Source organism: Triturus cristatus, chromosome 11 (genome assembly GCF_964204655.1).
Source record: "Triturus cristatus chromosome 11, aTriCri1.1, whole genome shotgun sequence".
Classification (NCBI taxonomy): Eukaryota; Metazoa; Chordata; class Amphibia; order Caudata; family Salamandridae; genus Triturus; species Triturus cristatus.
The window spans coordinates 855849785-855875319 of record NC_140594.1 but is presented as its reverse complement, the minus strand read 5'-3'; the positions used below and the strand labels follow the sequence as shown (position 1 = coordinate 855875319).

Sequence of the window (25535 nt, the reverse complement as noted above, 5' to 3'; positions counted from 1 at the left end):
GCTATCCTGAGTTACTGTGACTGGAATGGGAATAATATGAGAATTAATTTTTACTGCGTACGGATCCCCATTTTGACCCTTTTCCGCTTCCATTTCCCACCTATCTGGACCACATAGTAGATCTCAGCGAGGTATTGTTGTGAGGCATGGGGCGAGGATGGTTTCCAGGGTAAAGGAGGCTGCAGCAAGGCTGTGGGGAGACATCTTTGTTCCTCCATGCCATGGGATGGGGTCAGATGGAGACCAGGCCAGCAGACCCTGCCCATCCGCAAAATGTTACCAACTGGATTTCAGCTCGGTGTTCCCCCACTCATTAATCCTGGGTGCAGACACACTCGGTGCCTCCTGGCAGTGTGGAGCAGTATCCCTGGATGAGCCTTCCATAGAAGTTACGTTTTTGTTAATGAGGTAGTCTAGGTCTTTAGCTCTGGAGATGCACACTATAGAGGTGCCGGAACCAGCATTCTGTTTCCTGTGATCTCAAAAAAACTTTGGTCTGTAAAGGTGGTTTACCAGCCCCATTCCAAATCACTTAGTTGTATAGAAGAATTCCAAAGTTTTCAAAGGAACAACAATCCGCACATCATCCATGGCCTCAGATATAGGATGCCCAATGAAAACACTCCTCTCTTCTTTATCTTCCTATACTCCCATTGCCTCAGTTACTTTCCTTACTTTTAGGATGTATTTAGTTTATTATTTAATTCTGAGACTTCTCATTGAATGTTCATGGAAAAAGTTTTGATTAACAATATCAGGCTGCTAGATTATGCATACACCAAAGGAAATAGAACCATGTGAGAGGTGTCCTGAAAGCATTCCACTGACTCACCGTTAGGTCAAAGACCAAGTTCACAACTCTATGCTTCAGTCATATAGACGTTTTGGTCAAAGCTCCAGGAGGTCTGCAACATGTCCCACACTGAGCACCAGCTAGGGAAATGTGGTCAGTCATTACCTCTTCAACCGTTCTTCTATCCAGTACTTATTAGATAAGGTGTGTCCTCCAAGCACCACCTGACCTAGTTAAAATAAAATAATCTGGAGGGGCATGGCTGGACGGCACACGAGATGGCCTCTGCTCCGTGCGGCTCCGTGCAATTTTGGTGCCCTGCAGACTGGAAGCAAAGTCCTGTTTTGCCTACTCTGCTGCTGCTATTATATTTAGATGTCAGAAGGCAGCTGCTCCACAAATATGCCAGCATTTTATATTTTGACGGAGCAATGACTCAGTTTCAACACAAAGACGCTCCGCTCATTTATGAGGCGGCTATTCCCAACGCACCTGAGGAAATTTGCTTCTACTGTGAGCCATGACTCCTGCATCATCTAATACCCTCGGGCTCTGAGCTGTCCGCTTAGGACAGCATACGCTTAATTTATACGCTTGAAGGTCACTATTTACAGCAGCAACACTGCTTTATGAGCTTATTCCAATTTTCTCCTGTGTGACATTCTTGGCTGGCGGCTTTATTCTTACGATGTACTTTACAGAGTAGTGCAGTACATGTTTCTGTAACAATTTCATTGATACCATTGCCTCTCTATTCCAGTCCACATTTAATCAACTTGACAGTGTTGTTTTTTTTTCTCTTTCTCACTATCCTGCCTCTCTGGCCTTGAGTGGGGAGAACTCACAAAACGCAAAGCGGTAGCAAGTCATCCTCTTCTTTCTAGTCTGCGACTCCACTTTCTAATTTGCGCACTCATCAAACAAAATCTTTTATAACATCAACTGTCACTATCAAAAATGCTTCAGAATTTTTAAGAGAACGTTTTTCGCGCTCCTCCCATTCTTTTGGTGCCACAGCAAAAAACTCTTCAACCCCCACTTCGGTTAAGCAGCCAAAAAAAGACTTTGACTCCCCCACTAAATCACCCACTCATTTGAACCTAGAGGGCGTTATGGAGGAATTAAGAGCCTTAAAACCTTTTATGGTTGAAACCAATGCCTCATTACAACGTATCGAGGAAAATGGTTGTCTCACAACCAGCGCATCTCAACTTTGGAATAAAGAGTCAGCAATATTGAAGATTCCACTCCCGACAGCTAACAAATGACTAAAGACATCGCTCACCTTAAAAGACTTACCAAATATTTAGAAAACAGGAATATGAAGAATAATATCCACCTTTTTGGTATTCCAGAACGTTCAGAAGGCTCCAACATGGTCACCTTTCTGCAAACTATGATACCTTCAATTCTCCATCTTTCTTTTGCTTCTCCTCTATCAATTCAACAAGCGCACCGCTTCGGTCCGCGGACTACATCAGGCCCTAACTCTCGGCCCAGAGGAATCCTTATCCTTTTCCTTCCAATTCACTGATCTAATGCAGATATTATCTGAGGCCAAAAAGGCAGGTTCTCTACAATAGTCAGGTCATAAGGTGTTTGTTGCACACAACTTTTCTCCCACCGTAGCAGCTCATCAGAAACAATTCCTGGATCTACACCGTCAACTGAAATCTTAAACCATTATATTCGGACTGTTTCATCCATGTCTCTTTAAAATCACTTTCAAGGATAAATCCTACTCCTTCGAAGAACCTGCAGACTTACAAATCTACATCAATCAACACAAAACTGGAGCTATGGATTTAGGGTCTTCTTATGTTACTTGCTGTTCTTTTATAATGTGGTTCTAATGTCTATTTGTTTCCATCTCAGTTTAACGTTTGCTCTTATTCAATTATATATTTACTGTATCCCCTCTTTTCTCCTTTTTCTAGATGGATACTTTTGTATATTCCTCGTGTAATAACCCCCGCCTTATGTTCCTTCCATACCACCTCAATCGTCTTCCTCATTGTTCTCACAGGTAAGTTCAGTTGTCCTTTCTAAATTTCTAATGCCTCATGCACTTATGTGATCACTGTTGCCCTATGTCAGCTGGTTCATCATGAATGTTTGCATGGTTTGCATTTATTGTTTTTCTTCTTCAAATCTCGCTTCTACATGTTTTAATATTATTATTAAACTACTTATATGCCAAAGATGCTTAGCCTGCCTCCCCCAGATGCTCTGCTGTCCCTCCACCCTCTGGAATTTTTCAGCATTCGTGGACCTCGGTCCTTGGAAAGCCATATCTATGCTTCTACAATTTTCGGAGGGTATCTTCCCTCACCTGTTTTCTTTCATCCTCTTCTTTTTCTCCTTTTTTGGGTGTTTTTGTCTTCTCCCTCTACAACATTGATATGCCTTGCATTTTTCATGAATCAGCAGTTGAATAGGGATTCTCATTGCAATGCAACTTAGAACAGTTACATTGAATGTCAAAGGGCTCAAAAACCCCATCAAATGTCGGTTTGTTTTATCTCACTTAGCTCGACTGAAATGTCACATAGCTCTGTTACAAGAGACACATCTTAATGAATTGGAGGTTTCTAAACTAAAAAACAATGGGTTGGTGAAATCTTTGTCTCTCCTTCTAACACAAACAAAAACGGGGTCATTGTTCTTTGCCATAAATCTATTAAAATCACTACACACTCACAACATCAAGACACAGAGGGTTGTTAGATACTAGTCACACTTACAATTGATATTACTACTCTTACTATCCTCAATCTCTACAGCCCAACCCATCCATATCCATATTTTTGGCAGAACCCTTCACACACTATATTCGAGCACGCATCCGATAATTTAATAACGGGAGGTGACTGTAATCAAGATCCTGACCCTTTTTTGGACAGACATTCCACCTCACGTTTTGTTCCCCATGCATCTCACAAGGTTTTCAAAAACCTCCTTTCTGAACACTCTCTCTCAGATTCCTGGAGACTATACAATCCTGACCTCTTGGAATACTCCTTTTACTCCCCCACTCACCACTGTCAATCTAGACTTGATTATATTTTACTTAGTAAAGATTTACTGCAACACGTGGCTAATTTTGAGATTGGTTGTATCTTAAAATTGGACCATACGCCAGCGCTAACTGACTTAGACATTCTGGTTAATAGAACTAACACATCCTCCTGGAGGATCAATGATTCCTTACTTTCAGATGCCTCTTTCCCTGCCTCCTTTACTGCTTTTATTGAGGAATACTTCCAATTTAATGACAATGATCAATCACCATTTCACTCTGTTTGGGATGTCTTTAAGGCAGGCTCAAGGGGATTTATCATAGGTTATGGTCACACTGAAAGGAAGTCTGTGCGACAACATTTTGCTGCTATTCTTGCATGAATTAGGTCCCTCGAACATAATTATTATACTCATAAATCCAGCAAACCAGATCTTGACGCCTTGATTACAGCTAAAGTAGAATTCAAGAAGTATACAACCAAAAAAACTTGAGGTACAGATCTTAAAGTTTAGGACAAACATTACAGTGGTAATAATAGAGTTGGTTCTCTTTTAGCGTATTATTTAAAATGCAGATGGGTAAAGACTTCTATAAAATCCATTACTGACAACAATGGCATATAGATGTTCAGGGAAGCAGCTATTGCAACATTCTTTTCTTCTTATTATAAGGACGTGTATACTCCGGAATACACACCATCAGAAGACTCCTTCAATATTTATTTCTCCAACCTTAAACCTAGAACATTGCCACTGGCTGATCACTCGTCAGTAGAACAACTGCTTCAAATGGCAGAACGTTATACAGCCTTACAGTCCCTTTCTAGGGGCAAAGCACCAGGTCCAGACAGCTTCACAGTCAAATTTTATCTCCACTTTGCTAAACTACTTTTCCCCAAACTCTTAAAGCTACTTAATTATTTCACAACTTCAAAATCCACTTCTGACTCCTTTGCAGAAGCTATGATATGATTAATTTCTTAAAATGATCGTGTTCTGGCCCATTGCAAAAACTATAAACCCACTTCATTAATCAAAACTGATTGTAAAATATTTGCCAAAGTTTTAGATCTTCGCTTGCTCCCTTTTAAGCTTGATCCCATAGATGTACACCAATCTGGCTTCATTCCCAATAGAAATGTTGCAGATAATGCTCAACTTTTTAAAACATTATTAATAAAGCATATAAGATCAGTGATCATTTAGCCTCACTATCTATAGGTGCAGAAAAGGCCTTTGATAGGGTTAACTGGTGTATCTTATCGAAGGCTTTGGAATGGCACAGCCTCGATCCTAAATGTTGACACCTTATATCATTGTTATACTCGGTTATAACAAATGGTATTCAATCTCCCTTCTTTTCTCTTAATAAGAGAACTTACCAGGGCTGCCCCTTATATCTCTTATTATTCGTTTTAGCTCTTGAACCTTTTCTTCACCTACTAAGGACTTTCGGATGAATTTATAGGATTCAAAACTAATAATACGCACATTAAATTTACAGAAAATGCTGACGATATTCTTTTATTTATGTCACATCGAGATCATTTTCTTCCTTCTTTCTTCCACAAACTCAATCTCTAATCTGCTATATCAGGCTATAAACGTAATGTAGATAAAACAGAAGTATTACCACTTAATAAATACTGTTCTAAATCTATTATTGTTGAAGCAGGCCTCTCCTGGAATTCTTCCAAAATTAAATGCTTGAGTATATGGTACAGCAACACTCTGAAGATTAATTCAAATGTCTTATCAGACAAATTCTTAATTTTCTCTCAGAAATGGTCTGCTATATCTCTTTTTGTGGGGTTGTCTAGAGACACTATCATAATGATGCTCGTTCCTATTATCAACTTCTTTCTCATGATGCTTCCTGTGAAGATACCCAAGTCCTTATTGGCTTAGTGGATAAGATTCTGTCTAAATTTCTATGGCAGGGTGAAGCCTCTCGAATCTCTCTCTGAAAATTAAAACTTTCCAAATCCCTGGTCGGAGTTAACTTTCCATACTTTCTTAACTACTATTGGACTTTTGACATCAAGCAACTACAACTCTACCTGTCTACAACAACTGATGCTCCACGGAAGTTGGGGTTCTCTCTGGAACAAGCTCTGCTTTCACCCTTATCTCAGAAACACTTTTTCTTTTTGTCAAACCCCCTCCCCCCAAAATCACCTAACGCCGTATCTCATGCTTGCACTATACTGAAACCTTACTTTATGTCACACCTCACCCCCAGTGATCAATTATTTAACAGTCCTATTTGGCATAATAATTCTACAAAAGAGGCTGGGTAGGACTTTATGTTGGAAGGCATGGATGAAGAAAAGTATCCTTCTTATCCCACCACTATATAATTCAGATTCCCTTATTCCATTTTCTGAGCTATCATCCTCATACTACCTCCCAGCTCATATGTACCTTCAGTATCATGAACTCTGTACCCTGGTCCAAAATACTCTTAAGCAGCATTTCTCTCCTCATACCTCACATTACCAGCTCCTCTCCTCACCTGATTGCATCATCCACACACCCTAAAGCTGCCTACAGATACAAACATTTAAAAATTCCTGGTCCAACTAGGGTCAAAACACGTCCAGAGACACCGAGGGAATCAGATCTTGGTGTTGTCTTGCCAACCCTTGTGTGGGCCCGCACAGCCAGTCTCACATAAACAAACTCAAACATTACACTTTTTTTGTGCTAGACTTTTTTATACTCCTGCTCGTCTTTTTAAATTCAAACTTACTGATCAAGATACTTGCTGGCGCTACCACACCCAAACGGGCATGGATTTTCACATTTTCTTTTCCTGTCCACTTTTTGGGCTTCGATATGAAGTTGCATCGGAGCTATCATCCAGGTTTCCATACCTTTCGCATGGTTTACTGTTTTTGGGTAGTTTTCATAAAATCTGGAGTCCACACAGAATGATTGGGAAACCAGTGGATCTCCTGCTTTCTGTCGCTATTTCTGTTATGACCTATAATTGGAAATCTACAGATAATATCACCCTTCTGTGATGGTGGAATTCAGTCTGTTACCATCAAAAAGTGGACTTTTATAAAATTGACTCGATGCAATTATACATCAAGCGTCATCAGCTATGGATGCCACTCAGTAAATATTAGTCACGCACTGCTAAGGGAATTAATTTTTCCCCTCTTACCTTCCTTTATAACTGAATAATTTACACTTTAATGCATATCTTTACAATTTGACAACCCTTTTTTACTGAATATGTTAGAGTTTGTTACTATTTCTGCTGTATGTATTGCCATTTATTTTACATACCCATAAGGCTATAACTGATTTTACTCTTTATAGCTTCTCCCTCGTAACTTCCTTCCAATCGCCACTCTTTTTCTTTACTTTTCTTTTCTCTTATTCAAAACTCATGGTTTGAGCTCACATTCCCATCCTTGCTCAAACGTAAGTATTTTCCATTGTGAAACAGGTGAAATATACCACCTAAACTGGTAAAGTTCACAATTCACATGTTTGCATTTGCTATGTGTTTCTAATGTATTTTGCTACATGCTCAATAAAATATCTTAAAAGTACAGAATCTGGATCCTTCCTTTTCAGGGACAATTAAAAGTGAGGGCAGGTGTGACCCAGAGTACTATTTCTTCTCTTCTCTTTAGAGACAGTGCTGCACAGCCCTGATTGGACCAGGCCCACAGATATAGCCTGATTATTTTTTCTCCTGGTAGAGTTCAGAGGTAGAGAGAGGCACCCTTTGCTATTGCAAGGTTTGTTTCTTTATTGTTTTGATGGTGTGGATGACTCCGATCAGGGAGCGGGAACAAGTATTAAGACGCGACTGATGGTCAGGATGTTGAGCATTTCTTTGGCTGTTCTGCATCAGCTTTGTTGCACAGTACAGGCGCATTTCACCGTTTTTAGAATCTAAAATGAACTACTTCAAATGAGGTAGCGGCAATATAAGACGTGGTCTGCAGGTTTGAACACTGGCGATAAATTTAAGATTGACTGGAACGGCCCCCACCCAACCCATTCCCCATCGTCCGTCTCGGCTGCTCTTTCTGACTTTCTCCCGAGCCACAGCAGCTAGTCAACAACTCAACACAGTAACAACACCAGTGTAAAAGCCGCGAATGCAAGTGAACGACAGTACATTGGCAAACCCAATGATGTACTTAACTGATGACGCTCACTGTGGCACTCCCTGACCCTTGTGTGCAATGCCGTAACTGGCAACATGCACAAAGAGGGGAGCGAGAGACTGAGCAACAAGGGCAGAAATTGACAATCACTGCACTGCTTGACAATTTAGCCATACAGTGATTGGTCATGCTCAGTGGACAGGAGCCCCCCCACACTGCCTCAAGCGCAGACTCCACCAGAGGCTTAGTTACTGCCTCGCTTCCCTCTTTAGCCAATCTGTACACTGCTCCCATGCTGTCATGTTACCAACACAGCATGAGAGCAGTGTCAGCATTAACTCGGGCAGGGCACCTCACTGCTCATTAGGAGACTGGGGGACTGCATTCGTGTTTCTCCCGGGCTCACTAATTGAGCAGCTGGAGAGGCCTCTGGTGCGCATGTCGGGGTGGCTGGAGGAAGGCAGCTGTCCAACCTGACATGCGCACTTTGGGCCCAAGTACCCTGAGCATTGTGTCTGCTGTGCTGCTCTCAATATAATTAAGCTGCACCCCTCCGTAGGCTTGCATCATTGTGCACTGGCTTGCTGACTCAGGCAAACAGGCCAACGGCTAAAAGCTGACTGCCACAAGCAAATTATAAAAATTAAAAAAAAGATTTTACAAATTTTCCAACTTATTTATGTTTAATAGGAGGGGCCAGGGGACTGAAAATATTAGTGGGTCAACGCCCTAACATTCTAAGGGACGCACACCCTGCTAACTCTTTTGAACAACAAAACTAATGTTCAGCAAAGCGACAGCCTCTGCTATTCTTGTCTGTGTCGGCAGGCAGGCAGATAAGCCCACCCAACGAAGGTTAGATGTTCCTCTGGGTAGCCTTTGTCAAAGGAAGATAATTACAGCTCTGCATGGCATTTGTCTCGAGTCTCTGCTACGAGGTTCCTCTCTATCTTATTACACTCTGTTCTTAGTTTACATAATGTATTTGAACATTGCTGGACAATTTCAGAATAAACAATAAGCAGAAAGGCCCTGCACGCTTTCACTTACTAACATTCTGTGAAAGATTGGCATTTGTTTAGCAACAAATGAGAAAGGAAGTGATCAGCTTCTTTGAAACCTTGTTCATTATTTAAAACCAATCACTGGAAAAGGGAATTCAATCTATCCTTAAAGCAGAAATATATTCAAGAAGACTTAATTGTCTTATTGCAATGAATAATAACATGAAAAAATGTGCATTTAAACTTGGTATTTATACCTAAACAAACAACGTATATAATTCATAAAGGGGGATACGTAAAACAAGTAATAATTGTAACAGTGCCATGAAGGTGGCTTCATGCAAAGGTGAAGCGTCAAATATACTTAACTTATATTCTGACAATATTGTTAAGTGAATGATCCAAAAAGCTTTAGAATATAATATGGTTTAGTAGTATTTGCCAAAACAAGGCTAGGCAGCAGTCATGAGTGACCATTAGTTAACATATGTCAGAAGGTAGATTATTAGTTGGGGTTGGAGAATAGCCTGGCACAGAGCAGAAAGGCTTAACTTAAAAAATATGTAAAATATTTAGAAGGACAAAAACAGTTAAAAAGTTGCAAATGCAACACAATAAATATCCCACTTCAAATAATAAGAATACAGAATAATTTAATTAGCAAAATGAGACCAAAATGACAAAGATCCAATAAGTGGAACCGGAATTATCAATGTTTAAAGTTTCAAATAAAAATAGCACTAAAAAGTACCAACTGCGGTCATCGGGTCATCAGGTTGTGCTTGACTGGGATCTAGGCACGAGTTAAGGCTGACTGCAATGGAGCAGCGCAGGGTGGATAAAGAAAGTAGGGTTGTCCCGGTCGGAAGTTTTACATTCCGAAGTATTCTCTGAAATGGAAGTCAAAAATCACACTTTGGGATTTTCTTTTTAAAAATGAAAAACAAATAAGTATGATGCAGGGCTCCATCATGTTGACGGACCCGTGTGTCAAATTAAACAAATAACCACTACTGTGACTGTGGTTCTTGCGAATGCTTAAGAAATGACCAGTCGGCTTGGCGGTCATTTCTAAATTTAGCGGGCTGGGGCTCCATCTCCCTGATGGACTTCTCCTCCACCCACAAAAATATAAATCGGTCACTTTTTTGGGAGCTCAGATTTCTCCAGCAGGGTAAGGCTACAAGCTGAGGCCAAAGACCGTGTTCACAACATCCCTACTGTGGAAAAGTTCAGAACGGGAGCAACCCCAATCTTTGGTCCAGTGGCAACGCACCTTCATCATACTGACTTGACAGGCTTATCTCAGTCCTGCAGAGTTTTTTAAAACAAAATAGTTTTTTCATCAGACTGACTTGGCAGGTTAACTCAGTCCTCCAGAGGTTTTTAAAACCAAAACGTTTCATAGCCCCAGGTTTTTGGAGATGTTAGGAGGAGCACATTTTGGCACAACCAAGGGCTGGAGGACCTCGGGAACAGCACTTGGGGGTCATGACACACTCCAGCAGATGCTACCAACAGTGTCTGTGTCAGGTCCAGTTACAACCGGTCAGATGGGCTCTTTAGGGAAAGAACCACGCCACCAACTCTGATTCTGACCCCACCTCCGGCGCCATGGTCCACGCCAGTTCCTGAAACTTTTACGCTGCATGAGGCGATACCTATAGTACTTTGTGAATCTAAGTGGCGCTAGTCTGACCTCGGCTAAAGCTGTGCCCCACCACTGTTGAGGTACCACTACACCCACTTGATCTGACGCCCCCACAAGGGAGAACACATACCTTGCAACTCCCTTTTTGACACAGTCTCAGACAACGATTATGAAACTGTTGATGCATTTGCTCAGCCCTATCATGAGGACAACAGCAGCCTCAAAACTGCCCCTGAATAAGGTCCTCTCACCCCATATCAAATATTGAAACACCATCGCCCTGCACAGGGTGACCCTGCGTTCCTATCTCAGCACCCTTTTCCCAAACATTTAGTTGTTAAGGCATTCACAAGCAGATCTAACATCTCCACTTTTCCGCCTACTACCTCTGATAGGGAGTTGAAACGGGTAAAGACGTTTGGGAAGTGAGTTTTCTCTTCCACCAGTCTGGCTCTCCGCTCAGTCAATGCCAGCTCTTTCCTGGGATGCTACTCCCACACCCTTTGGGACTCGGTGGCTCAAGTCCTTCCAGGTATCCATGAAGATCTCTGACCTGTCCTTACCCAGGCTATTCAAGACAGTTGTGAGGTGGGCAATTTCACAATTTGTTGTGGCTTGGACACCACTGATTTAATCAGATGAAGCATTGACACTAATGTTGCCATTTGCTGCCATGCGTGGCTGCAATCAGCCAGATTTTCAGGTGATGTCCAGTCCTCCCTTATTGACGTGCCCTTTGGCAGGATTTGCCTGTTTGGGGACAAAGCTGATTCTGCTTTAGAGTGATTCAAAGAGAGCAGGGCCACGGTGCACTATCTGGGCTTATCCGCCCGCATCACAAGCCGCACCAACCATACAGCTCCTTTCACAGCTTTGGCAGAGCTGTTCTATATCGCCAACCAGCCCAGCCTCAGCAAGGAAGCCAGCAATTTTGTGGTTGTGGTCAGTATGAAAGGGTCGCTTGGTCAACTGCCCATTCCACCTGCAGCCCTATCTGCAAAACCCATTTATCGTGTCCGCAATGGAGCACAGCCAGCCTGTATAAGGCAGGATCCAACAATTCTTCCTGGTTTGCCAAACCATAACTTCAGACAAGTGGGTCCTGAAGAACGTTCGTGAGGGATATGCTTTGCCCTTCATCTCTTCTCTGCCGCACATTTCCACCATCCACTTAGCGACTGACGGAGGACCATCACTTTATTTTGTGACAGGAAGTGGAAGCCCTTTCGGCCAAAGGGGCTGTCAAGAGGGTACCAGCACCAGAAGTAGGACGTGGTTGTTATTCTCACAACTTTCTGGTGCCCAAGAAGGATGGAAGCCTTTGTTCTATTTTAAATGTGTGCCCACACAACTCCTTCCTCCAGAAGGAGGAATTTAAGATGCTCACCGTAGCCCAGGGTCTTGTCTGCCCTTGATCCTGGAGACTGTATAGTAGCATTGAACTTGCAGGACACCTATTTCCATATACACTTCCTATAAGCCCATCAGTGGTACTTGCGGTTCATGGTGGGACAGGAGGATTTTCAGTTTACTGTGCTTCCCTTTGGTCTTACCAACACCCTTCGGGTGTTCACAAAAGTGATGGCAGTGGTGACAGCACATTTTCAGAGGGTGCCAGTTTTTCCCTACATCGATGACTGCCCATTGGAGGTAGGCTTGTCCCAGGCAGTCATCAACCACCTCCAGACTATGGTGAACTTTCTGTGATCTTTTGTGGGGTTCACTACCAAAGTGTCATAGTCATACCTCACTCCTTCTCAGATGCTCCCTTCATTGAAATTGTTTTGGACATCATTTGGTTTCATGCCTTTCCCTCGGGAAAGAGAGTCCATGACACTCAGGCTATGATCCTTATCTTTCAGCCTCAGTGCTGGATTTCAGTGAAGTTGACTCTGAGGCTCAAGGGGCTGATGGCCACCTGCATTCTGCGGGTCAAACACGCCAGGTGGCATATGCCGTCTCTGCAGAAGGATCTGAAGTCTCAGCAGACTCAACATTGAGGGGACCTTTCCGACCATGGTTAGATTCTGGAGAAGATTGCAAAAGATCTGCAGTGGTAGTTACTGGACTGTGACTTGGTCTGCGGCAGACCCCTCTCCCTTCACCATCCACAGCTCACAGTGGTGGTTGATGAGTGCTTCTGGGCTGGAGTGGCAATCTGGGAGAGGTAGAGATCAAAGGTCTCTGGTCTACAGCGGAATCCTTGCTCCATATCAATGTTCTGGAGCTGAGGGCCAACCGCTTGGCATTGAACGCCTTCCTTCGTTCCTTCCAGTCGTCAAGGTGAGACTGGCTCAGGGGACCACAAAGGAATTTTCCTGGTGGTGAATCACTTGGCAGGCTCTTTGAATGCCAGGCAGACAAACTCAGCCATCAACAACCAGCAAATCACGAGTGACAATTACACCCGGAAGTGGCGCAAGGTATCTTCCGTGAATGGGGAGAACCTTGTCTTGGTTCGATCTATTCGCTTCTGCTGAGAACGTGCAAAGTCAGTGCTTCTGCACATTGAAGTTTCCATAGCATCACTCGCTTGGAGACATGTGCTGCCTCAAGTGAAACTTGGGACTTCTGTGTGCCTTTCTGTCAACCCACTCATGCCATGTGTTCTCAAAAAGATCAGGATGAACCGAGCCCAATTCATCCTAATGGCTCTGGATTGGGCACAGAGAGTAGGATATCCATAACTCCTGGGCTTGAGCGTCTGACCTCCGATCAGGCTGCCCCTCTGGGGAGCTCTGCTGTCGCAGCAGCAGGGCAGGGTTCTGCACCTGAGCCTTTGCAATTTCCAACCTCATGCTTAGAGATTGAACTATGGCAGAAAAACACCTTTAACCTTCTTCCGGTTGATATCATCTTGGCAGGCAGGCATCCTTCGACAAAAGCTGTTGGGACAAGTTTGTGAGTTGGTGCACCAAGATTGACTCCCTCCAGCCCAAGTTATGTGACGTTCTGTTGTTTGTTTTGTCCTACACCTGGCAAGGCTATGCTATGGGTACTGTTAAAGGGTACCTTTCGTTTCTATTGCGTTTGACTGTTCAAAAATTTTGGAATCTGCAGCTAGATAAAGTCTCTACCAGAAAGAGCGTTACCAAAGGCAACTAACTTGCAGTCGCTGTCGTGCAGGTAACAGCGGTGGGGTGGTGGGGCCGCGTGGGGGGAATTTTGAGGGACGATGCCAAGGGAAAATTAATTATTTATTTAATTTTCCCTCTGCATCGTCCCTTGAAATCCCCCTCCACACGGCCCCACCGCTGTTACCTGCACAGACCGTGGTTGCTAACTTGTTTGTTTGTCCAGGCTTCGTCATAAAGTTCTGTTCTATATCCTTTTAACGGCAACAACTTGAAATGATGGCTCTTTGACTGCTACATAAATAAATATTTCATATATTACACACCCTCAATCATGTTCAGAAATGATGAATCTCTGCTGTGCATTGCTTTAATCACTGTACAATATGTATTGAACAATTTACAGCTGTTGCACAATTTACACACTGTAAATCATGAACTTCAGACGTTGCCGAGAAACTATTTAGTTAATCGAATTGCACCAGCACAAAGGATCCTGTGAGCGGTGTTCACCAATTGGTGAGAAACGTTTAGGAGTTCTGAGATCTGTCTTTATTGAACGCTGCAACCTGTACTTCATTTTCTCTCAAATGCCTTCTTTTCAAGTTCTTCATCTAGGGAGGTGTGGGAAGAAAATCAGAAAAGTTCTTTTTTTCCCCAGATCCTCCTCCAAATGTTTCTCTTTCGTCGGAGAACAGCATCAAACGGGAGGTTTAGACCCAGTGACCAGCACAGAGAGGAGGACAAAGTTGTTTTTTTCTGCCCCTCTGGGATTGCAAAGTTTGACTTTGGTTCCTATGCGGAGGTTTGTTTGCATGGAGTGAAAGTGTGCTCGGTCTGGGTAAATATTTGAGGTTATGGATTAACCAGGAGCCCACTGGAGCCGGCGGACAGAAGCCTTTGGAGCTGTCCTACAACTGCAGGAACAGTAAGTGAGTCAAAATCTATGTTTTATTAATTTGTGTTTCAAAAAGTAAGCTCATGAATGGCTTATAGGTAAGGGGCATGGACAGGCAGACTGGCTAGTGCGCCTACTTAGTGGTAGGATGTGCGCCTATGCGATGCTTAGTTCAAATTTGGCAGGCTGCTTGGGTTTCAGGCCTAGGGGCTAGCAGGCCCAGAACGCAGGCACATGAAGTCAGATCTCTACAGATCCCTTTCCTACTGCCCTGGTCCAAATGTTGTTCAAGACAAACTGCCTTGTTGGGCTAGGACAAGCCGAGAGTTTTAGAGGTAACATTTGCAGAGCCTCACACTGCTTCTGTGTGGATTGCTGAACATGCCCAGTTCTGCCCCTTGGTTTAAAGGAGAAAGGAGAGAAAACTAGGAAGTAGGAAAGAGAGATCGGAGAATAATATACAGATGTATTTATTTACCATATTAAATAACCTAGTACTTGCATGTCCGTTTATATTTCTTATTTGCCAACAGAATTTATAGTGTCAATGTACACCAAAATAAAAAATAAAAATGGCATTTGTTCTGTTTCATATCGCACAGGCAATTTCTTCGCTAAGACTAAAAATGCTAGTTTTGTATGTTAAAGTTCATGTTTAGACGTTTTATTTTTCTCTTTTTTCTTGCCCAAAATCACTTTGGTAGAACTTTATTTCACGTCCCACGGTGAACGTACAATTGAAAAAGCCACATTTACGGCTAATATGTAAATGCAGTATTTGTAAAGCGCACAGCTACCCGTAGGCATCCCGGCATTGGGGGCCGTCGGGTTGATTAAGCGAGCTATTGCCCAGTTACTTGGTGCTGGGCTGACCTGCCACCGGTACCGGGGATCGAACCGTGATCCCCAGCGTCCAGCGTCAGTCCCCTGGCCGCTGCGCCCCACCTCCTCCAAAAATATGTGAGTTTTGGAGATGAAAAATCTTTAGTACGTGTTTTTTTTTCTTTTTTCTTTTTTTTTTTTGTTGCAGAGTTTTGCTTTTTAGAAATCGTTGTTTTTTCACAAACCACAATGAATGCCAAATTTGCAAGGCTAATAACGAAAAATGCCAGTTTAAAGACTAAAATTCACATTCAGAATTCAGATATTCAGAATCTAAAACAAAATACAGATTTCAATGTTTGATGCAAACTGCTTCAGAAATAACTACAGAGTAAAACACACGCACATAAAATTGGATATCAGGATAAATAGTGTCTTAATGTTAATTAGCCGTATCTAAGCAGTTTATATGGTTTTGTCTCTGAAGGAAGGTATTGTTGTGTATCCTAATTTCAAGTTTTACGCTGAGTGAAGGGGGTGGATTCGTTAGCTTTCCAAGTGGCAGATAAAGGAGTGTTTTTGACTAGCGCCATTTCATATCCTGGGTGTTAAAGTTAAGAGTGTGATTGGTGAAACACCTTTTACCACTGTATTATGAAAACAGGATTTTAAAGATGGCTAACACTCCGATCAGTGTGTCAGAGAAAGGCACTCTGCCACTGTTTTATGCCGAACCTTGTTTTTAAAATTGCTTATTTCTTTCACTATGCCCTCCTTTGTTCGATGTGTTTATTTTATAGGACTCAAATAAATTGAATGCATAATTGACTGTGGGAATTTGAGGCAAGGGGTAAATTGCAAAAACCGGCGCTTTATTTCTTGATAACGTCTGCAATAATACAACAATCAATCCGGCGCTTACTTTGGGTCATTCCTTTTGGCCGCATTGTTGTATTTACGGGGAACCCTCTTCCGCCGTTTAGGCAAAGGATAGACCGCCATCATTGCGGTTAGCGGTGCAGCTTCCTGGGGCTTTAAAGCTGAGAGCGGAAGCGGCCGCGCAGCGGGCGTGCCGAAGGCGCGCCCAAGGCAAGCTCGTCTGCGCTCGTCCGCGCCTCATACGCTGCCGGCTGCCGAAAATATGGAGGTCACTGATGCTCAGGGTTTCTCCGTCCAGAGGTTAGTCTATTCGCGAGAGAAACTGCTGCGTCTGGCAAACAGTGTTCCAAATTGGCGGGGGGATAAACATATAAATGGTACAGCCATGCTCACTCAGAAGAATGACCAAATGAGCTATAGCCGGCTCCTAACCGTTGTTCCCCCAGATGTCAGTACGCCTCAAATAGATCGGCCAGACCGGCGGGTGACACCCTCTGTGGGGGAGGCGGAGGAGAAGCAGCCGGTGGGGGAATTCTCTGCCTTTCAAGCCCTCTACCTAAATGTACGTTCATTATCAAAACATGCTATGGAAATATGGGACCTGTTAGATAGCGTCAAGCCGGATTTGTGTTTATTCACAGAGACCTGGCTCAATGACGAAAATACTTCCACTTTAAAAACGGCTTTCCCAGATGAATACTCTGTCACACGTCTGGACAGAGTTGGAAAAAGGGGTGGAGGTCTGGCTATTGCAATTCGCTGTCCTTATCATATAACCATTTTGGATAGGGTTTCCTCACCTTCCCTTGAGTTACTGATCTTTCGAATACAACAAGCTCACACTATTGAGCTGACAGGAGCCTTAGTATACCATCCTCCAAATAGCGAAAAGAACAGCTTCTGTACTGATCTCTCTGAAAGATTGGCCCCTTTCATACTGCGGTCAACCAGATTCCTATTGGTGGGGGACTTTAATTATCATTTGGAGGTCCTCTCAAATAGGGATTCAGCAAGCTTGCACGCAAATATGGAATCTTTAGAGCTTACCTCTAGAGTGACCGTCTCGACTCATCGGGCCGGCCATACTTTGGATACCATTTTTTCTAATATGTTGGATTTGAAAGTAGAGACTCCGATGGAGGTGGACTGGACAGACCATTTGGCACTTTGTTTTTCTTGGAATACATTGGGGTGCCCCAAACGAGCTAAGCATCGCAGTGAACCCCGTAGAGCATGGAGAAGAGTGACGGCCGCCTCTTTCAGCCGTAATTACTCTCCTCCTTTCTCTGGGGAGACTGACTGCGATGCAACTTTAGAGAGAGTCGAGGCCGCCATTATAGAGGCACTCGATGTGATTGCTCCATTAAGGTCAAGGCAAATAGCGCAAAGAATAGCTCCGGCATTTTGGTTCACTGAAGCCTTAAAAAAGGAGAAATCCGGCATTAGAGTTTTGGAAAGAAGATGGAGGAAAACTAAAGCAGTGGCAGATAGAGATAGGTATCGGGCAGCTCATAGAATCTATCTAAACAACTGTAAATTGGCTAGGAGAACCCATCTGAGTACGCGGATATTGGAGGCTAAGGACTCCTAGCAGGAGCTCTTCAAGATTCTGAGAGAATTCACATGCCCTCGGAATAATGAGGTGCTCCCTCCAGCCACGCAGGATTTCTGCAATGCACTAGCGACACATTTCACCGACAAAATCTCCATGATTTATCATACCTTTGAGGAGAATGACAAATTAAATAACAGTATGGTCCCTAGATCAGTACCATGCCCACCTGGTTTAGATGCTTTTCCTATCATTACAGCTGCCCAGGTTGAGGTTCTGTTGGCTAAAATCAAGTCGGGATCCCCTCTGGATCCGATGCCACCTAGGACTATGAAGGAGTTGTCTTCTATCCTTGCAGATTCCTTGGCTACCATCTGTAATCTGTCGCTAGCGACAGCCACCTTCCCGAAAAAATGGAAGGTATCTCGTGTTAAGCCACTACTTAAGAAGGTATCAGCGGACCCTATGGAAGTTCTTAACTACAGACCCATCTCCCTTCTTCCTGCTTGGTCTAAAGTTATGGAATCCATCATAAATGGTCACTTTTCCAATTATCTAGAAGAAAATAAGTTTTTGGATTCTACACAGTCAGGGTTCCGAACATCGCATAGCACAGAGGCTGCTCTACTTGAAGTCACTGACTCCATCAGGCTGTTGCTCGATCAGGATTCTCCGGTTATGCTGGTGTTATTAGATCTGTCGGCAGCTTTTGACACCATCTCCCACTCTATACTGTTAAGTAGATTGCGGGAGGTGGGGGTCGGCGGCCTAGCTCTTAGGTGGTTTCAGAACTACTTATCCGATAGATCTCAATCCATCCAACTGGGGTCCTACGTATCATCTTCAGTAGGGGTAGATAAGGGGGTTCCACAGGGCTCTATTTTGAGCCCCACATTATTCAATCTATATGTGGCCCCCCTAGCGTCTATCATTAGAAACTGTGGCTTTGAGGCCATCTCCTACGCTGATGACACGCAGCTGATTATCAACTTCGGAAAGTATCCCGCAGCCACGAAAGTTAATTTTGCAGCCTGCATGATTGATATTGCCGAATGGATGAGAAGTCATTATTTACAACTCAACTCATCTAAGACGGAGATTCTCCTGTTCGGCAAAGCTGCGGATTTCTGGACCCCTGACTGGTGGCCATCAAAACTGGGCTCAGCTCCCATTCCTAGAAGTTGCGCTAGAAACCTGGGAATCTTTCTAGACAACCAGCTCTCAATGGAGACCCAGGTCAAAACCTTGGCTTCCTCATGTTTTGGTACTATGCGGATGCTAAGGAAGATTTTCCCTTGGATCCCGCTGAGTGCCAGAAAAACGCTTATCCAGGCCCTGTTAATGAGTCGCCTGGACTATGGAAATTCCTTATTGGTTGGTATCCGGGAAGATCTCTTTTCTCGATTACAGGTGGTGCAAAATACAGCAGCCCGACTTGCCCTTGATAAGCCTGCGAGAACTCCCTCTCTGCCGCTTTTGCGCCAACTTCACTGGTTGCCAGTTAGAAAAAGGGCAACCTTTAAATTGTTGTGCCTGGTTTTCAGATCCTTACATCGTCTGGGACCGGTTTACCTCAGGGACAAACTTAAATGGTATCAGCCCTCAAGACAGATCAGATCCTGCAATCGCAAAACCCTGTGCGAAAATAAAATCAGGAAAGTAAGGATAGGGGGTCGTGCTTTTTCCTATCTAGCCCCTAAGTTATGGAATAGCCTCCCTGAACACATTCGCCAATGTTCAAAGTTGACCCCTTTCAAAAAGTTGCTTAAAACTTGGCTCTTCTAACTGTTCTTTCCTTCTCTCTGACCGCAGATCTTGTTTTGTTGCGAGCGCCGAGAGATCCCCTTGGGGATGATTCGTGCGCGATATAAGTGATCCAAATCAAATCAAAATCAAATCAAGATGGCAGTGTGTGGTAAAAATGTTTGTGCATATTTGCTGTGTGATATTTTATTTTAGTGGTGATGTTGCCTGTTTTTGTGCTTTTGTGTTTTTGCACTGCATTTTTGAATTGTCATATTGTTGCGCTCTGGTTATGGTGCTGCATTGTGTTTTGACTGTTTTGTTGTGTTGTGCCCTGTTATGTTTTAATTGTGTTGCCATGTTTCTTTGTTTATGTTATTGTGCTATATTTTGTAGTTTATTTTAGATATCTCAACCAAGTGTAATATCAAGCCAAAAGCATCATGTGCTGCTAAAGTTCCTGTAAGAAACAACCATTTACGACTGTTTATGGTGTTAAAATAACACTGGTCCAGCTCTTCAACTATTTGAGACAACAGCCAGCCCAAAATAGGGGGAAATATTGGGAGGCCTATTTACAAACTGCATTTTGTAGTACATTTAGTATTACTATTATAGTACAATTTGCATATTGCAAACTGTTTTTCACTAACCTGCGCACACCTCTCCCATCATTTCTGTGTGGAGATCTTTACCCCAACAGTAGAGATCTCCGCACACACAGGTGTGGGAGAGACACAGGGAGGGGCTGTAAAATGGGGAATACTACAAAATGGGAGGGGTTCAGGGAGGAGTAAGTAAAGGTTTAGTCCAGAAGGCTTACTCACAAAAGGGTAAGCCCATTGCTGTTCACAAACTGCACTTCTATAATTAATACAGCCAAGAAGGAACCAAAACAGTCGCACATGTACTTCAGCTCCGGTTTGAAGTAAGTCCAGCACCACACATGGCTAATGAATGATTCTGCAAAATAATGGAGGCAGGGACTTAAAGTTGAACCACACAGGAAATAATGTTTAAATAGACTACTTTTTTTAGACCTTTTTTAAAGGTGCACATACATTTTATTTAACATAAAAAATATATGTAAATAATAAAGAAATATTATATGTTGCAATATATATAATAGCATTTTAATTTAAAAATAAATGTAACTTTCTTTTTTAAATGATTATAATAATTGAAATTCATTCTATATATACCTTTTGATAACATTTAATACATAATAAATGAAAAAAATTAATTTAGGTGGGTATTTCTTTTTAAATAAATCATTAGAAATTGTTTATTAATTTAATAATTTAATATAGTTTTATTAAATATATAATGCTAAATTATGTTTCTAGTGCTGTAAAATTGCTTAATATTTTGTTCTACACTTAAAATATATAAGATTAATTTAAGATAAGATTTATCATAACAATATTTTAACTTTTTTTTTAAATTAATAAACTTTTTTACTTATACCTATGCTTTAGCGATGGGGAAATCTCTGCCAGGTGGTGGAGACCTCCGCCTGTGTGTGAAAAGTTAGTAGTAGTAACGCTATATTCATAAATTAAGATATGCAACGAATTCAGGGTTTGGAGCCATGTAAGTGTACCCTTAGGTGTAGATTTACACTGATAAATGGTGGATATCCAAAAGTAGAAAATTTTCTACAAAGTGTAAGTGTAAATGTATACATGTAGATTTACTCACATATTTGTTTACATTTGTAAATAGGCCACTGTGACTTAATTTAGTGCTTCCAGTGCTCAATTTATGTGAAGCGGCCCATACTGTTTTAGGGCTGATTTCTAGGTGGTGGGGTAACAAGTTTAATTATTTGTAGAGCCCTCTGATAAAATGATCATTTTGTTTGTGAGCATATTATTCTCATCTAGCAAAGTGGTATGTTGGATTATGAAGTGGCACTGGCTACAACTGTGTGTAAAACTGAGAGGTTGGGCCAGGTAGAGAACATTCATGGAAAGAGAGGGGAGAAATTAACTTGTGGAGACAGGAGGATTGAGGGGTTGCTAGAGACCAGGGAGAGAATTATAAATCTGGAGGCTAAAGAGAAGGATAGAAAATCTTGATCAAGAACATGGAAGTCTATCAGAGGCCATCACTGGTAATAATATCTAGTTCTCTATATAATTATTTGTACCACTCATTTAATATTTCTAAGTGCAGTTAATAACAGGTTTTTCTATGACCGAATTTAATATTGCTGAATTTACCAATCTTGTAAGAATAAAAAGCTGAGTCAGCCTTGTCAGGAATCAAGCTTGTGAATGGAACACAAATGAGAACATCACACAGGACGACTAGCGTCTTAAATGGATATCGGTATTCTCATATAAAATGAAACCAGCGCAATCCCAAATAAAATACTGGCTTTTCCAAAGGACTATTTGGGCCCCCTTTTGCCTGTATAAATTATCATTGATGGAGAGTCGACATGTTAGAACTGTAACAAATCGATCAGTGACCTTCTATTTGACACTATCTCCCTATTTTGGAGACAAGTATTTAACTTCATCCAGTCCCTGCTGGGAATCCGGCTAAAGTTTGCCTTCACTACACTTGTTCATGGATTTCTCGACCCACAAATCAGATCACCCAATGATAGGCTGCTAGTAGATACATTACTAAATGCAGCCTGCAAATCCGTTCTAGCTAATTGGAATCTTAAAATGTCACATTGATGTGTAAAAAATGTATATTACTTCCGCTATGAAAGAATAAGATATTTGTGGTAGTGAAGATTGTAAATTTCCCATGTTGCGAATGCAGTCAAGAGGTAATTCTGCCTGTGTAATGTTATTTACCACTCCAATATGGCGGGACCTTAATCTGCCTGACCTACAATTAAAAGTGATGACTCTTTTCGAATAAAAAGAGGCGCAAATGCGGCGGCTGCCAACACTGAGGAAGGCGCACTGCTGAAACGCGCTTGTTTGTTTTGTGCCCTTAAATCCGAAGGAGGATTACACCCACTTGAGTGCTGGTGATTCTTTTTGGAGGGTGAAAATTGACCGCGAGACTGCCCTTGCGTACCACCTTGCACCCTCTAGTGAGTGCGGGAGCATTGGAAGACCAGGAACTGATATTAATATATGTATATGTATATATATATTTTTGTTTTGTTGTTATTATATATACAGGTTTTTTTTTATTATTAATAATTGTTGGGACAGAAAAGTCCTCTGCATGGTAAGAGAAGTGTACCCCTGCCCTGAGTGCCCAACTGTACTGTTGGCTGGTCCCTAATGCTGATTTTTTTTGTCATAGGCAAACACAGCTCATGCATGTGCACCATGACATAGGACTGTCTCACAGATTGCGGTCTTGTTGGCCCCGGGAGGGGCATCCATGTGCTACCTTCATAGTGGTGGGAGGCTACCGCCTTCACCAAGAGTTAAGAAGCACAAGTGCTGTGGTGGCAGCATACTGTTTAGTCATCAGTAGTAGTAAACAGGACTTTTTCATCCTGTGTCACTGGAGTGAGGCCTACAGGCTCACTAACCTTTTTAAGTTCCGCTTCTGTGTGTTTAATTGACCTTTGGCCTACCTCAGGTAGATGTGGAGTGCTGTACAGCGCAGGAGTGGTGATTCTGCATTTGATGTGTGTGTCCCTGAAAAGGGTGCAGTACTGTGCAGTGCTTGTGTGGTAAGTGCATGTACTGAGTGTATGTATGCCTAGTGGGAATACATTTCATGAGTGATGAAGCGCTGTGCAGAGCGTGTGCAGTGAAGGCATGTGTTGAGTGTATGTGTGATTGCATGAAGTACAATACATGAAAGGTGAAATGTTGTGCAGCGCACGCATGGTGAGTGTGTGTGTGCTGGCAGTGTGTGTTTGCAGATAACACACCCTAGTACAGTATGGAAAAGATCCAGTGCTGAACAGTGTGTGCAGCCTGAATGTGTGTGCTGAATGCACGGTACTTGTAATGATACAATGCCTGGAGGTAATAGGGCTGGACAGTAAATGTGCTATGAATGTACACTGAGTAAGTGTGCCTGCAGTGGTACATTATATAGAGGACACTGGGTTCTATTTTGAGAAGCCTGGGCCTGCCTGGTGAAGACATGAGCAGTAGAGGAATCCCACCCCAAGCAGATTTGTGTATTGCTTTATTCCTGTGAGCTGGATGGGACACACACTGGAGGTAAAGACTTTCTTTACACTTCAAACGGTTGCTTCAGTAATAGATCACTGGGGCCTGGACACGGCTGAGGAATGGAGATGGGGCTGATAAGGGAATCATAAAGAGTAGAGCTGGGAGTCTGGGATTAACCTTTTCATGCACATATCACTGTGGCTGACATCCAGGTGTGAATTCTGGTTACTTCCATGAATTGTGTTGTGGGAAAATCAGTGTCGGAGTCTTGCCTGCTGTGACCGACAGCTTTCATAAGGCAAGAAGAAAAAGAGAAGTGTCTACTTCAAAAGAGGCAGCACCCCAATAAAAACCTTCAAAGACTCAGACTCTAAATTACATTTTAGTGCCTCCAAATGGACTATAAGGAGAGGTGAGACCTTAAACTTTGTTACCTGCCAAATAGCCAGACTGTCTGTGTGAGAAGAGAAAGCTCTGTAAGACTTCTACCTGTGATCAGGACTGGGGGGTAAGGCCTGCTAGTCTTCCTGCATGGTGACGGGACATCACCCAGGGAAAAACCAAGATAATCTGCCCTGGAGCCTGAAGCACCAGAACCAGTGTGCCCTATGAGGAAGAGGAGAGTGCTGAAGGGAATGTGGTCCAGTGGGGAACCCTAAGGAGAGGACTTGCTCAGCGAGGTGTGAGGAGAACGGCTGTGCACTGATTGGGTCATTGCTTGTGTGCAGGAACGGTTTGGGAACCCGTGTATGCCAGGCGAGGGTTGCCGTGATCTGAGCCATGTGAAAAGTGCCATGCGGGAAGAGCCAGGCCTGCACTGCCGGGCTGCAGTGGCCCCGTATGCCAGAGGGGGCCACCGTTTTACTTAGTTAGGCCAGGAGGGTGAGACTTGTATCCACCAAGAAGCGACCCCCGTATGCCTGGAGGGAGCCACTGTAGATGAGGGCAATCGCGCCCGATTGTGCATAATGCAGGAATCCTGTATCCCAGTAAGGACTTTCTATACTCCTGTGACAAGTGTTCGGGTCATGGCCTGGACGATAAGACTGGCAGGTCCAGTCTGGCAACTACACCAGGCTGGTTCCCCAAGGATTTCAGGACAACGCCAAAGACATTACACCCTTGCCGGAGCTCCAGTCTGGAGTCGGACAATTCCCGCCCCTGTTAGGGGAAGACTGACTTACCTTGTGTTGGTCAAGCGGGAACAGCTCCAATTAGTGGGCAAGCTGGCAGCGCTGCTCCGGAAGAGAGCCTCCACCTCCTGGGTGCTGCTACATGTCCTGCGTGCAGCCTGTCTTCCCTGAACAGTATCTGGAGTCAGAGCACCCACGCAGAGGGCACTCACTGTACCGCTGAACACTTCCATACTGCTGGAGCGTGTAAGACCGGAACTTGGCCTGTGGGACCCCAAGGAACTCACTGCTAACAGTGCTGTGGTAACATAGACACTTTTGACTAATTTCTAAAGAGAAAAACAGGAACTCATGAGTACAGACTACTAGTACACATTCCTTGGTTACAGCCACAAGTGAATGGGCTACGCGCTGGGGGTACGCACCGTACATACACGGGTGGGGGGTACGACTCGTATGTACACGGGTGTACATACACGGGTGGGGGTACGACTCGTATGTACACGGGTGCACATACACGGGTGGGGGTACGGTCCGCACGTACACGGGTGTACATACACGGGTGGGGATACGACTTGTACGTACATGGGTGTACATACACGGGTGGGGGTACGACTCGTACGTACACGGGTGTACATACACGGGTGGGGGTTCGGCGCGTACTCACGGGGGCGGGGGGGGGTTCGGCGCGTACTCACGGGGGCTGGGGGGGGGGGTACG

At 43.3% G+C, this 25535-nt stretch overlaps 1 protein-coding gene across 2 annotated transcripts in view; it reads left to right on the top strand.

Moving 5' to 3' along the window:
• Positions 1–14332: 14332 nt before the first annotated feature.
• PROC (protein C, inactivator of coagulation factors Va and VIIIa) overlaps positions 14333–25535 on the top strand; it is a 106344-nt gene continuing 95141 nt past the window's right edge. The window contains exon 1 of one of the 2 annotated variants that reach the window (XM_085634671.1): positions 14333–14604. The gene's annotated coding sequence lies outside the window, so the exon portion shown is untranslated. Of the gene's footprint in view, positions 14609–25535 lie in introns of both variants that reach the window. The other variant, XM_085634672.1, reaches the window with a different exon arrangement.